Here is a 14,529-nt window from a genome sequence, read left to right on the forward strand (position 1 = left end):
TATAAAACCAAAAAGCAAGACAATAATAAATCCAAAATTCAGCAGAGGAGAGATACAATCGAGGAGGGGTATACAGAGAGCTTCAGATGTACCAGTGACATTTTAGGCTGGGTGATTACACAAGTTACCTTTATTATCCATCTTTAAATTGTGTATATTTAGATATTATCTATTCTCTATTTTATATGTAAAGTATTTCATACTAAAAAGCAAACTTAGAAGAGATTATTAGTAGGAAAACTACCAGATTCTAGATTTTTATATCTTTAAAAGCCTGGAATAATTATAACTTATCTATAGTTTAATGTTTAGTAAGCACTTTTGAGATAAAATAAGAACAGAGAGAATATTGTTACTAAGTGCTTATTTGATGAGCTTTTCACTTAGAGCACGAAAAAAATAACGAGTAAGAATTAGTAGGCAGCCTGCTCTAATTGCAGGATAAATACTATGAATAATCCTAGGGTGCAACATTTGTGACCGGGCATTCCATAGTTGCAGCAAGGATCACCTTCCATTAATCTTTGGCAGAGAAGAGTAACAAGTCAAAAAAGCTAATGATTTGTGTTCAGCCGTGTCTCTGCCCACACTCACCTGTTTCTAGAGATGTTAATTAGACCTCCTATATTAGTTCCCCTGAGTTGATCCCATGTTAAGCTTTCTTTTCCCTTCTAAATCCAATTCCTCAAGAAGACATTTTTTTTTTCACTTGGAGAATCACATCTCACAAGGCTCTCTTTGGCCTAGCCTTTATTTTAAAAATCAAAATTAGGAACACCCTGGTGGTTCACTTGGTTAAGTGTCTGACTTCAGCTCAGGTCATGACCTTACCTTCCGTGAGTTCAAGTCCTGCATCTGGCTCTGTGACGTCAGCATGGAGCCTGCTTTGGATCCTCTTTCCCCCCTCTCTTCTCCTTCCCCATTTGCTCGCTCTCTCTCTCTCTCTCTCTCTCTCTCTCAGAAATAGATGAACACATCAAAAAACAAAAATAAAAATAAAAATTAGTTTCTCAAAAAAGCCTAAACTTTTATTTTTCTGGGGCACCTGAGTGGCTCAGTCGGTTAAGCGTCAGACTGCAACTCAGGTCATAATCTCATGGTTTGTGAGTTCAAACCCTGTGTCTGGCTCTCTGCTGACAGCTCAGAGCTTGAAACCTGGTTTGGATTCTGAGTCTTCCTCTCTCTCTCTGCCTCTCCTCCACTCACTACTTCTCAAAAATATAAACAAAAAAAATTAAATGTTTATTTTTCTGTTCCCAATTTGCCAGTACTGTAAGGAACCAGAAATTCCTTCATTCTAAGGATCCAGAAGTAACAATACAATCTACAAAGCTTTCTGTGTAAATCACTGATTCCTTACCAATAGTGTTCAAATCATGTCTGCTGTCTACTGAGACCCTAGCTCACTCCAGATAGCAATTCAAAACGCTCCCGTTGGCCACAGTGGGGCCGCCCTTCCATCTGGCCTCCCTCGCCAGCACTGCCTCACTACCACCTCCCAACCAGGCCAACCTTTCCTTCTCATCTGACCCATCGTCCAGGGGCAGCAGGCAGCAGCCCCATCTGACTGGCTTGGGTGACTTCCATACAGGCCTGCTCCCCCCAGGGCTGTCACTCAGTTTCTACTAGAGGTCTGATAATTACAGTCATGCATGGAGTTCGCTATCATTAACATAAGACATCTGGGACTCTGTAAGTTCCCTGAAACACCAAAGTTTTCAGGGAGCTTCGGGGGAAAATGAAAAAGGCAAGGAGGATGCGGGGAATCACTACAAGGCTAAACAAACCACAATGTGTTTATATGAATAAATTATTATGTAAATAAACAGTAGGGGCAGTGAAGAGGAATATACACCCCCAGGGGTCCCATTTATTCATAAAAGGCACTGCTGGGTCTCCTGAGAAGACCTCTGGCCCAGTCTAGGGTGGATTAATTAGGACCCATGGTGAGATTTTCAGTCTTTCCAGGCAAACAGCTGCTGGCACTAGGGTGCCCTTTACCCTCTGGCCTGTTCTGCATTTCCAGGTCAGAAGCCAGACTGCCCCATGGCTGCTTTTGGTCCTCAGGGACGCGGCACCAGCCGGTCCTCATTCCCAGGGCTGGGAGTCTTCAGAGCAGTCCTGGTCTTACTCTCATTTGTACCTATACTTCATACAGTCTATAAATAATTCTAAGAGCAACTTTGGAGCAGGCAGCTTTCCTTCCCCACTTTGACCTTTTTCTTCAAATGGACAAGTACTTTGGAATCTACATTTCACAGTGAGGAGGGGCCTAGGGAAAAATAGGCCTTATGTTACCCAGAGGTCTAGAGGAGTATTCCCACAGAGCGTGGGGTCCTTTTGAGGAAGAATACATGTTCCTTAATCATGCAGGAGTAGCAGGGGGCAGAGGGATAATAAAATTGCCCATGAATGGAAATTTTAAACTCTCTACAGCTGAATGCTGGGGGAGACAATCCTGGCCAGAAGACGCTCGAAGTGTCCATTACATAATGTTTAAGACCCTCCCAATAAGCATACAGCTTCCTCATTAGGCAGGCATGACTTTGAACCTCCACTTTGTCAGTCAGTAGGTTTCTGACATTGGAAATAGTACTTTACCTCTAAGGGTCTGTTTCTCCATCTGTAAAACAAGATTAATAATCTATACCGCAAAGATAGGTTGTAAATATTAATGGAGACAAAGACAGAGACACAGTGCCTGGCATAGAGTAAGCCTTCAGTACAGGTTAGATATTATTATTAACCCCCTAAAACACAAGAAAAGAACATTTGTAAGCCACAGAAGCATCAAGCTCTGGACATGAAAGTGTACAACTGCATCATTCATTTGAGCAACTGACATTTGACCACACTGAAGAGTATGGGAACTCTATGGGAGGGGCAGTGACATTAAGTGGGACCCTCCCCAAATGGACTCCCACCCCAGACCCCTACGCTCTGCTCCCTGACTTAGACATGGTTACGCGGTTTTCCAAGAACTGCACCGCAGAGTCCCTTATCAAAGCATGCCTCTCTCCTGCCCTTAAATTCTGTTCTGTGCAGCTAATCTGAAAATGTAATCCCCTCTGGTGTTTTCTTGGCTGCTCAGATATTATTCTTTTCAGAAGGGAAACAGCAGAGAAAACAATCCTATCCAGAGGAGGCATCCCAATGGCAGAAATTGCAGGCACACAGTTGGGAGCCAGTGAAGAAAGAGGGTTTACAGGTAGGCAGAAAAGAGTCAGCCAGGCACCAGTGGTTCGCTAGACAGTGCCCTGTTTTCCAAGAAAGAACCAAGCAAGTCTGAGGGCTGCAGCCAAGGACAGTGACTAGGGAAAGAAAAACAACAACAACGACAACAAAGAATTAACATGAAATAATGTGAAAGAATCTCTAAGAATGTAAGGCGATTTTAAGGTTTGAGGTAAGGAAGAAAATGATAGTGACTCTGCCATAGGAATTGCCATTTGCAATTCTCCTTAAGACTGAAAACACAGGGGTGCCTGGGTGGCTCAGTCAGTTAAGTGTCTGACTCTTGTTCTGGGCTCATGTTTGAGTCCCACATCGGGCTCTGCACTGACAGCATGGAGCTTGCTTGGGATTCTGTGTCTCCTTCTCTCTCTTTCTCTCCCTTGCTTTCTCTCTCTCTCTCTCTCTCTCTCTCTCTCTCCCCCTCTCCCTCTCCCCCTCCCTCTCTCTCTCTCTCTCAAAAAAGGAATTTTTTTTTATAGTTTATTTATTTTTGAGACAGAGACAGAGCACGAGTGGGATAGGGGCAGAGACAGAGGGAGACACAGAATCTGAAACAGGCTCCAGACTCTGAGCTGTCAGAACAGAACCTGACGTGAAGCTCAAACCCATGAACCGTGAGATCATGACTTGTGTTGAAGTCGTATGCTTAACTGACTGAGCCACCCAGGTGCCCCTAAATAAACTTAAAAAAAAATGAAAACACAATGCTCCATGATCAATAACTATTCTTCTACAGACCCTTAGCACTTGAGAAGAAAACTTCCTTACCCTTCTTTAAAAGAAAAATTTTAAATGAGATGGCAATGTTCCTTAGGTCACTTTTGCTCTTCATATATTTGGGCATAAAACCCCAGTGGACTCTTAAACTCTTGGGTAAGAGTATTCTAATGAGGTCTTTCTTAAGGGACTTACGGAAATCAATCAAGGAAACTTTCAGGAACAACTAAGGAACCCACATATGTCCACAGATGCCAATATATAAGCTTCCTTTTTAATAAGAAAAAGAGGTTTTTACAAAATAGATGTAACTGTAATGAAGGCCAAAGTTGAGAAAATGTCATGAATTGACAATGCAGCAGAAACTGACAGTTGTCCCTTAGGGCCTCTGCTCCCTTCTTCTGTAGTAATAAAACCCCCTGGTTCTTAACTAGCACATAGCCATATGGCTGCATTCTACCCAACCCAAAATGATCAAATGTGATTTGTGCAACTGCCAGGCATTGCTGAAAAGGGGAGGGACAGCTTTTCTACCTGCCCTTATCTGCTTCCTTTGGCTGGAATGCATGCATGGTTGGTAGCCCAACTGGGTGGTGTGGGAGAGGGACACCCTAGGAATGGTGGAGTTGTGAGACTGAAGGAGCCTGGGTCCCTTGTCCAAAGGACCTACTGAGCCAACCTCGGACTGCTTACACTAAACAGTCAGACAAGAGCAACTTGTGTCCCCTTTTAGCCACTGTAGCCTGGGGCCCCTGTTACAAATGCCTACACCTTAGCTAGCAGGTTACCGAGAAGATTAGAGTCTGCAGAACCTACATTATCCAGTTTTTCTTCTTTGAGAAAAACTCCTGAGAATGAAAGCTTGGCATTCTGTATTCCTGCATAATTTTCTAGAATCTAACACTTGGGGAACTGAATTTAAGTATCTACCACTCCTCATTGTAGTTGCACCTTGAATGAGCTTCTCGAGTTTAGAAGAGCTCTTTTGAAAGCCAACTTATTTTTCCCATACATAAGATTATTCATGAAAAAACAAATTATTACAGAAGCCAAACTTAGAAGCAACAAGAAGGGAAAGAAGGTAAGAAAAAAAAAAGAGAAGAAAATCAAAGTTGGAGTGCATAGCAACAGCAACACATACATATCCATTTACTCCTTTTCCTTTTTAACTATCCAAGTCCTTCAAGCTGCAATGACATCAGGTTTTATCAGTTGAATCTCAGTGAGCCCCCATGTGCTCCCCAAATTAAAGAGAGGTGATGATCTCAGACCTTGTTTCCTCCACTGTATGCCCAGAGGCTGAAAGTTTCTGACCTCACAATATGTAGATGGATGCTAAAGAAGGAAATTGACTGTCTTGCTCAGGTAGTCCCAAATATAAATGAACTAGATCCAGGAGATGGTGACAATCTGCTTTTATTTTGATTCCCAGACAACTGCCTGTAGAATAGGCTGTTTGATGGTCTTGCAGAATTCTGAAATTTTTGTCTCCACTGCTAAGTCATTGGAAATACAATTTTAGAGCTATCAGGGACCTTAACAGTCATCAAATCATTCATTTATGTTAAAAAATGCTTATCGAACACTTACCACATGCATAGCCCTATGATATACACGGGAGATATAAGATATAAACAAAACATAATCACAAACCTCAAGGAGTTCATGGTTCAGTAAAGAAAAAAATCACTGGAAGAATCGTGTTACCATGTAATAAGGACTGTATGATGGAGTGAATGACTGAGGGTGCTACGGAAGGCTCCAGAGAATAGGTGATATTTAGAGTAAGTCTTTGAAGAGTGTTGCAGAGTTTTTCAGCTAGATATATGGGTATTCTTGATAAAGTGAATGGAATATAGGAAGGCTGGGAAGTAGTGAATGTGTCTGGTGGGTTTAGGAACAGGTAGTAATCCACAGTTGTTCATGAGGGAAATGATGGTGGAAAAAGCTTAAAATGGAATATGAAGCCCAATTGTGAAGAACCTGATGAATAGGACCAAAGAATAAGTCCTTTTTTCCCAGACAAACCCAGGCCTAGACATAGGGCTCCTTCGGCAGACTAATAGTTGGATGTCTCTTCAAACCAACAGTCTTTAAATAGTTTTTCTACACTCTGGTTATTTGGGTGGGGTTGGGAGTAGAACCAAAAATCTATTAACAAAACAGGTACCCATACTAATCCATTTGTACCAGCCACAGCAGAATTTAAATTCTGGAAAGCACTCAGTTAAATGGTTCTCACCTTTCTATAGTTTTTTTCTCTCTTCAGTTTTCTTCTACCCTTTTCTAAATCCAACATCTTCTTGGGAACCATATTAAGGTTTTAAAATTGATTCAATGATAAAGTAAATCACTCCTATGTGGTAAACAACACCTTGATGTGCATATTTGGTTTCTAAATTTCAGCTGCCTGCCAACTTTCTACTGACTGAAACCCTGCATGCATAGAGCAAAGTACTTATCAGAAAAAGGGAGCCAGGGATGATTGTTTTTAAGTTTTCTAATGTGGGCTACTTTCCACTGCATTGGGAATGGAATCAAGTTACTTTTTTCCCAGCCATGTAAGGACTTGAGTGTTGAAACCTGAGTTATCTGGCACCATTTCAGTAACTCAGAGATAGACTTCTCAGGTTAGCTTACCCTTTCTCAGACTTTGTGTCTGGACCAATAGTTTCATATTCTACGTTTTTAAATCTTTCTAATTTTTAGTGGACCCTTCTATCAAATGGAATCTTCTGGAAACCCAATACATAAAAGTGATAAAGGCAGAGTCCCCTGACCAGGGCAGAGGAGTATCTAAAACCTTTCTTGTTAATAAAAGTGATGCCTAATATAAACCTCAGGATTCTGTGGCTCTAAAAATTAGGGACCTAATGAAAGTATTAATCAGGAATAACATTTTTGCAGCATCCTCCTTTTGCAAAGGAAGAAACTATAGGCCAGATGAAGCTCAGACCATTGACAATGTATTTGTGGTTGTTGGAAAGGAGAAAATTAATTGGTCTCTGCCAGACTCTGGTTGTAAACACACACACACACACACACACACACACACACACACACACGGGACACCCCCTCCTACCTGTATAGCACTTACTGTGAAAACATTAACCTCTTTAATGTGGCCACTTCTGAAGGGACAGCAGCTTACGAGGCAGCATGGGGTGAAGCTCATTGTCACAGGAGAGCTGGTCATGAAGCAGCAGACGCAGACCTTTCCTGCTGGGAGAGTCACTCTTACCCACCTGCTTTACCAAGTAACTCTGTCAACATGAATCAAGGCAAGTGGGGGAGCACATACTTGCTCAAATGGATACACAGCTACAGCAAAAGCCTTGGCGAGGTGGGTCCTTGGCCCGCTTCTCAGCAAGCCATCTGGGCCTCAGAGCCAGCAGCGCTCTCAGACCTTGGCTCCAGCACCTGCAACACCAATCATCTCAACAGCTGCTGCTCCTAACAGGAGTCCCCTCTGGGCAATGTTTATCCCTTTGTTAGAGTTAGCTCGTCTGTCAGTTCTAAAGCTGTAGAGTCAAGAATCAGGCTTACACACCTTGCCTAGAAAAATGTCCTTCAAATGCTTTACCTCAGAGATAAGTATGTTTGAGCTTATGTGTATACTTACTATAGGCAATGCAAGGAGTCTGGTACCTAAAATTTCACCTTTTAAAATACTTCTGAGAATCCATGTGGGCCTTTCTCCCAAGGCCTTTCTCCAGGTCAGCCAAAATAATACACCATCTTTAGCTAAACTTTTGTATTTTAATCTTCAACTACTCAGTTTGTGGGTCCTGAATGCTTTTGAAAATATGATGAAAGCTATAGATCCTCTCCCAGGAAAATGCACAGTTGCAGTTTCAGCGTGTTCATGGATCCCTAGAGCCATGTATGAAAACCCATCCCTAGGCTGACAAGCATTTTCTTTCTCCAATTATAAGAGGATTGCTTGGTCAGGAAAGGAATGGAGCTTGTCATTACCAGCAACAATCAAGTCAATCTTTATCGATCTGTTCAATAAGCTGGTCAGGTTAGCAGCCCTATTCCCTTAGCTACCCTCAGTGGGATATTTCCATTCCAACAGATGGCATATTTGCTATAAGGCATATTTGCTGCCTTTTCTCTCCTCCACATTTGCTTCCTGAGTTTCTCTTCCTCCAACACAACCTTAAACATTGACTCTTGATCACATCATTCTCCTGTTTGAAACACTTCAGTGACCTTCTGGCTCCTCCAGGACAGAGTACAAGTTCCCCAACATGCCTCGAAGGTCATTCATCTTCCTCTTCTGGCTCATCACTCTTCATTCTTTGCCTCCTGTGTGGTTCCTACACCTGGAAGAGCAGCTACCTCATGCTTCTACCATCTCACGCCCTGCGTCTTTGCTTAGGTAGTCCCCAGCCTGCAATGTTACTCTCCCCTCACCTGACTAATCCCTAACCACCAGTTCACTCAGATGGCATCTCCTCCAGGGAGACTTTGCTGACCCCTCTGTGTGTTCTTGATCTCATTGAGCTTCCTGTCCCCTTCCACGGCAATATCCCTGGGAGCACAGGTGGGCTTGTTCACTTTGTATAACCAGTGCCTAATGCATGGCAGGTACTCAGTAAATGTCAGAGGAAGGAAGGAAGGAAAGGTCCTTTGAATACACCCATTCAACTCAGGAACACTATATCCCCTAGCAGGACAAGGTCTCCCTGAAAGTCGATAACTGCATAACAACGCTGAATCACAGGAGAGAGGGAGTAGGGTGAGGACCAGGAAAGAAGCAAATCACTCAGTCAGTTCCAGATGAACATGACGTGCTGTGCTCACCATCTTATATTATAACATCATGGCTCAGGGCCCAGAAGTTAGAGCATGGTTCCTAGCCCTCACTGCACATTAGAATCATCAAGGAGCTTTTTAAAAATACTGGGTCACACCCCTAAAGATTCTGATTTATCTGCTCTGCAGGGAGAGCCCAGGCATTAGGAGTTTTAAAAGCTCCTCAGATGATTCCAATGTGAAAGCACGGCTAAGGGCCACCCCTTTAGTGCTGGACATGGGCTGAAATCTAGCTCCGATGCTAAAGCAGCTGTGGACATTCTGGCAAGTCCCCCAATCTCTCTGAATCACAGATTCCTCTTCATTTGGAAAGTGTAAGGATTAAGTGAGATGATGATTGCCAAGTGCCCAACCGGGCATTCGGTAAGTGGCCACTAAGTGTTAGGTGATGTCATTAAGATACGACCAACTTTGTCCTCCCTAGAAACTCTCGGATGGTGCTGGAAGAGTTGAAGAGCCACAAAGAATATTAGTTCCTACAAGACTGGCTCTCTGGGACAAGCTTGACACTTGGCTGTTCAAGCATTCTGAAACCTAACAGATGCTCAAACAAGGCCATCAATATCCCTTGTTTAATGAGGTAAGATTACTGCATGCAAATTAGTCAAGGATATATCACAGCTATTTGTCAATGAGGGCTTGTAAGTAATACTCAAGTTTATGAACTTGATAAAGTAATAACAGTTTTCTCAGGCTCCAAGCTCATTGAGTCTGGCCAACATCAGCCAGTCAGCTGTCATTCAGACAGCTCAAAAATCCTCAGGACACTGGGTAACATTAGCAGAGGGGCTCAACTGCAGATAAGAATCGCTCGGGGACATGTTCAAGTACAGAACCCTGGGCTTCACTGCCAAGGATCAGCAGGGCTACCAAGAAGTGTTCAGAGAGAACTTACACCCAATAATCTTCATAAGCACCAAAAGCAATCCCAAATTTTATAAAATTAATAGGGTATATTGATATGATATGAGCAACTGAAATTTATTACATCATTCTTCCATAAGGTGTGAATCTTTAGAAACCACTGCTCTGTGGGAGCACCTAGGTGGTTCAGTCAGTTAAATGTCTGACTCTTGATTTCAGCTTAGGTTGTGATCTCACGGTTTGTGAGTTTGAGCCGCTCGATGGCCTACCTGTTGACAGTGTGGAGCCTGCTTGGGATTCTGCCTGCCTCGCTCTCTACCCCTCCCCCACTCATGTTCTCTCTCAAGCTTTCTCTCTCTCAAAATAAATAAACTTACAAAAAAAAAAGAGAGAAACCACTGCTCTTTGTTAAAATCAGTTGTGTTGAGATATCATTTATATACAATAAAACACATTAATCTTAAGTGGAGGTTTGGATAAATTTTGACAATTTTATATGCCCACATAACCACAACCACAAGGATTTCTAAACAAACATTTTCATCACTCCCAAAATTCCTCTCTCTCTCCCAGTCAATCCCTACCCCACCTCCCAGACCAACAAGCCCTGATCCCTTTCCTGTCACTGTAGGCTAGACTGTCTTTTCTAGGGTTCTTTTATGAATACAATGAGCAGTGTATATTCTCTCATTCTAGCTTCTTTCTGCTCAGCACAGTATCTGTGAAATTTATCCTTATAGTTACCTATATTACTAGTTCATTCCTATTCATTGTCCGTTGTGAAGATATACCACAGTTTGTTTATCCATTCACCTACTGATGGGCATTTGCTTGTTTTCAGTTTAGGCTTTTATTCAGTTCCACAGACTCTAAGTCAAACTGTATTTACTACTGAAACAGTTTCAAGACAAGAATTGTAGCCCCTTTACCGAACAGATTGCTGACCCCAAAACCTCTCCTTTATGAAAATTCTAGAGGTGCCTTCTGAAGAGATTCTGATTAGGTTTGAGCTAAGCCCAGGAAACAGAATCTTTAATAATTATGGTTATTCAGGGCACCTGGGTGGCTCAGTTGGCTAAGCATTGGACTTGGGCTCAGGTCATGATCTCACAGTTCATGGGTTTGAGCCCTGCAATGGGCTCTGTGCTGACAGCTCAGAGCCTGGAGCCTGCTTCAGATTCTGTGTCTCCTCGAGCTCTGCCACTCCCCAACTCACCCTTTGTCTCTCTCTCTCTCTCTCTCTCTCTCTTTCTCTCTCTCACAAATATTTTTTTAAATCATTTAAAAATATTTATGCCTGTTTATGCTGATGCCTCAAGTGCCCAAACTACCATGAAAAATACTGTCCCAAAGCATAGTGCACTAACTGTAGGTACAACCCAATTTCTGTTCAGAAGGATCTGCATTATTCTTCTGTGACAGAGCTAAGTAAGGAGCCTCTCTCTCAGACTCCACAGAGCTCGCCAGGCTCCTGTAATCAAATGGCCAAGTCAAAGATGGGAAGGAGGCCAGGGCATTGCTTCCCAAATTGTGCATCCTGTCAGGTCAGCAAACTCACTGCTGTGGAAGATCCTCAGGGATCAGAGGCAGTAGTAAAGCTCTCAATCACACCCTCCATCCTCAGTCCTTACAAGACACAACTTTTTATTTCCTTAAGGACTAAAACCCAAAGCGTATGCCACTAATGTCTGAAGCAAGAATCTGTAACAATGGCCACCACCAAAGGGAAGGTCATGAAAGAATTGCAGAGAAATGGCCCTGAGTATCGCTAAAACAGCACAGATGGCCGAGAAGATATGTGAGGATGAGGCTCAGTGCTGACACGGCTAGTCTGCTTGGCAAGAATCCTTCAACAAAATCCAAGGAGAGAGTTTCAGCGAAGGTGAATGCAAGAGACAGGATTAGGTTGGCCAACGGTTGCTGAGCGGGTCAAGTTCAGCAACGTGCTGCCTCTCCTTAGCACCTTAAAGTTCACATTGGTTAACCATTGACAAAAGGATTCTTAGTTTTCCTCCAAGAAAGACAAGCATTTCATTTACCCTTTTCTCCCCAAACCTCTCAGTTATTAGGTTTGCTCCTTTAGGTTTTTCCTTTTTGGTAACTCTATGAACCTTGTTTTAAGATACAAGAGATGAAATGCATCCTGATGTTTCCATATGTACAGAATTTAGAAAACCATACACTTTTCCTTCTCCTCTTTCTCCTCCTCCTCCATCTTTTTCTCCTCCTCCTCCTCCTCCATCTTTTTCTTCTGCTCCTCCCTCTTTTTCCTCCTCTGATCCTCTTTTTTTGTGACCAAGTTTCATGACCCACACCTGGCATTTTGCACAACATTAGTGTGTAAGAAGTCAAACCAAGAAAATATAGTATCACATTAATGCAGTCCATGCCAGCCAATCTTGGCCTGTTAATAGAAGTGTTTTCAGTTTCTACAAGAGCAATTTGATTGGGAGCTCTTTATTATTTATTCATCCATCCATTCAAAAATATTTAATGAGGACCAGATAAATGCCAGGCACTGTGCAAGATGCTGAGGCTGTCAAATTTAAGTAAGATCTGTTCTTCTTTTCCAAGAGTTTACAGCCCAATGGGAAATAGACATTGAGGCAGACAAATCAGAAGTTTGCTCTAGTGCAGGAAGAGCTGGAGCATAGAGTGGGGGCAGGGAGGAGGGCCCTGGAGGAATTGGGAGACACTGCAGATTACTTTAAAAGCTGCTCTGCCAGCAGTGACCTCCATTCACGCAAGCTCATAGCGGACTCGGTGGAGTGGAGGAGTGAAGGAAAGTGCGTAGGGCAAGAGTGCTCAGAAAAACTTTCATAATGTATCACCATACACATTAGAACCTTGGTTTTTAACAAAATAAAATTATTAGTTCTACTCACTTGAAAATTAAGACTGTCTTAATTCTTTAGGACTCTATCAAGTAAATCTGATGTGTGAGCCTGGGGGATTAGAGATGAAATTACTCATGGAAGAAGCTGGCATTTCAAGGAAAATAACATGTGCTCTTCGAGAACCTCTTGAAGTTTGGCCAGAAGTTCTTACCAACCCTCTGTGCTGGATGATTGCCTAACTTCTGGAGGGTTCAAACATGGTAAAGACATTCCACCCCGCATGATTGTCAAGAAACTCTCAAATGAGGATGGATGGCCAGAGATATTGTAAAAGCAGAAGGTAAAGAATCAAGAGAGATATGTGTTGAGGTTGTCCTGGATTGCTTCCTAGGGCTTATATCCTCATCTGACCCTAGGGATCCCCAGATCTGTGTATTTAGCCCTTAACTCTCCCTCCAATTTAGAGCTATGTGTCTGCCTGCCACAGTCAAACTTGGCCTCTATCCCCTCCAGACCAGTGGTGGAGACAGAACATATGCAACAGAAACATATGGAAAAGTCTACCCTCTAATGCAGATAGAGATAGGGATTATGTTCTCTTTTCCAGCATGTTTTTGAAATCAAATCTGATAGTAAGTAACAAAATGGATTAGAGTTAATTTCAGTTTTATTTCCTTTTCTCCTTTAAAAGTCCTAATATCAGAAAGACAAAAGACAGAGTCCCAAGAAACCCAAACAAATGTGGCAGAAACTATTATTTGCTTCCACTCTTATCTTTTCCTTAGTAAAAGGAACCTTGATTTTATTTGTTCCAGCAACACACAGAGCTGAGAGGCATTTCCCAGCCTGCTTTGCAGTTAGCTATAGTCATGTGATGAAATCCTGCTCAGTGACATGTAATCGGCAATACTGTATAGAACTTCCAAGAAGGCTGTATAAGGAGATTTCAAGTTGGCAGCCATTGCTAGGAAAAAGAGCCCTTTGTCTTTTTCCTCCTTCCTCCTTCCTACTGACTGGGATGTAGATGTAATGGCTAGATCTTCAGCAGTCTTCTAATAAGACCTTGGCGATGAAAACTACATACTGAAGAGAGAAGACTTTTTAGTGGCTTCATGGAGCTGTCATACAAACCGCAATCTGCTTTCTCCCAAAGATTTTTAAGTGAAAGATTTTAGGCCACTGTATACTTAGGCTTCAGGTCTTCATTACAAAAGAACCTAAACTTTACTGATACATTAAATAATTAGGAGTTAGATGTAATATCTAATAAAGAGTTAACTGTAATAGCAGTTAAAGCTTCAGCGAGATGTACAGCTGTTTGATGAGAGTGACAACAGATTAAAATCAGACCTCCCATTCTCAACATTATCGGGGCCATGGTGGATGCACAACAGTAACATCAGCAGGGCAAAAGAAATAAATGTTGGGTTGAAGGTCAACTACATGGCCTCATAAAGTTCAAATGCCCTGGTAGCTCATGTTCCTCTTGGTCTTGTTTAATTGATTCATTCCAGGCTGAAATTCAGCACCAGGACAGTCAGGCTCTACAGCCTGCAATGGACTGGATCAGATACAGGCTATGTGACCCAAGTTAGCGTCAAACAAACCGCCCTCTCCATAACAACTCTGTTCTAATTTGCTTTATGAGGAAGCTAGTGACAAATCCACTCAGTCAGAATCTAGCTTAGAAGAGGAAAAAACTTCATTTAGTGAAAAAAAGAATGTACTTTCTACCCTTCCAACCCATCTATATGTCCATGCACATCTCCACCAAACCCAGGGGCAAGAACCATCCCATCACCATAATGATAAACAGACAATGGGCCAGAGATCACACTTTTACCAGTGACACTTCTACTCCTTCCACCACAGCCTCCATATTTCATTGGGTCAAATATTTTATATGGCCTCCAGGATTAACTTCCACAATCAGAGACTCAGGCAGACCTCTACTCTGGAATCAGTTCTGCCCACATGCCTCTGATTTTCACCCTCATTCAGAGAGTCTCTCAGAGCCCTGGTGCACAGATGCAGACAGAACAAGGTTTCCTCAAGG

The sequence above is a fragment of the Suricata suricatta genome, chromosome 9 (assembly GCF_006229205.1).
Source record: "Suricata suricatta isolate VVHF042 chromosome 9, meerkat_22Aug2017_6uvM2_HiC, whole genome shotgun sequence".
NCBI classification, from domain to species: Eukaryota; Metazoa; Chordata; class Mammalia; order Carnivora; family Herpestidae; genus Suricata; species Suricata suricatta.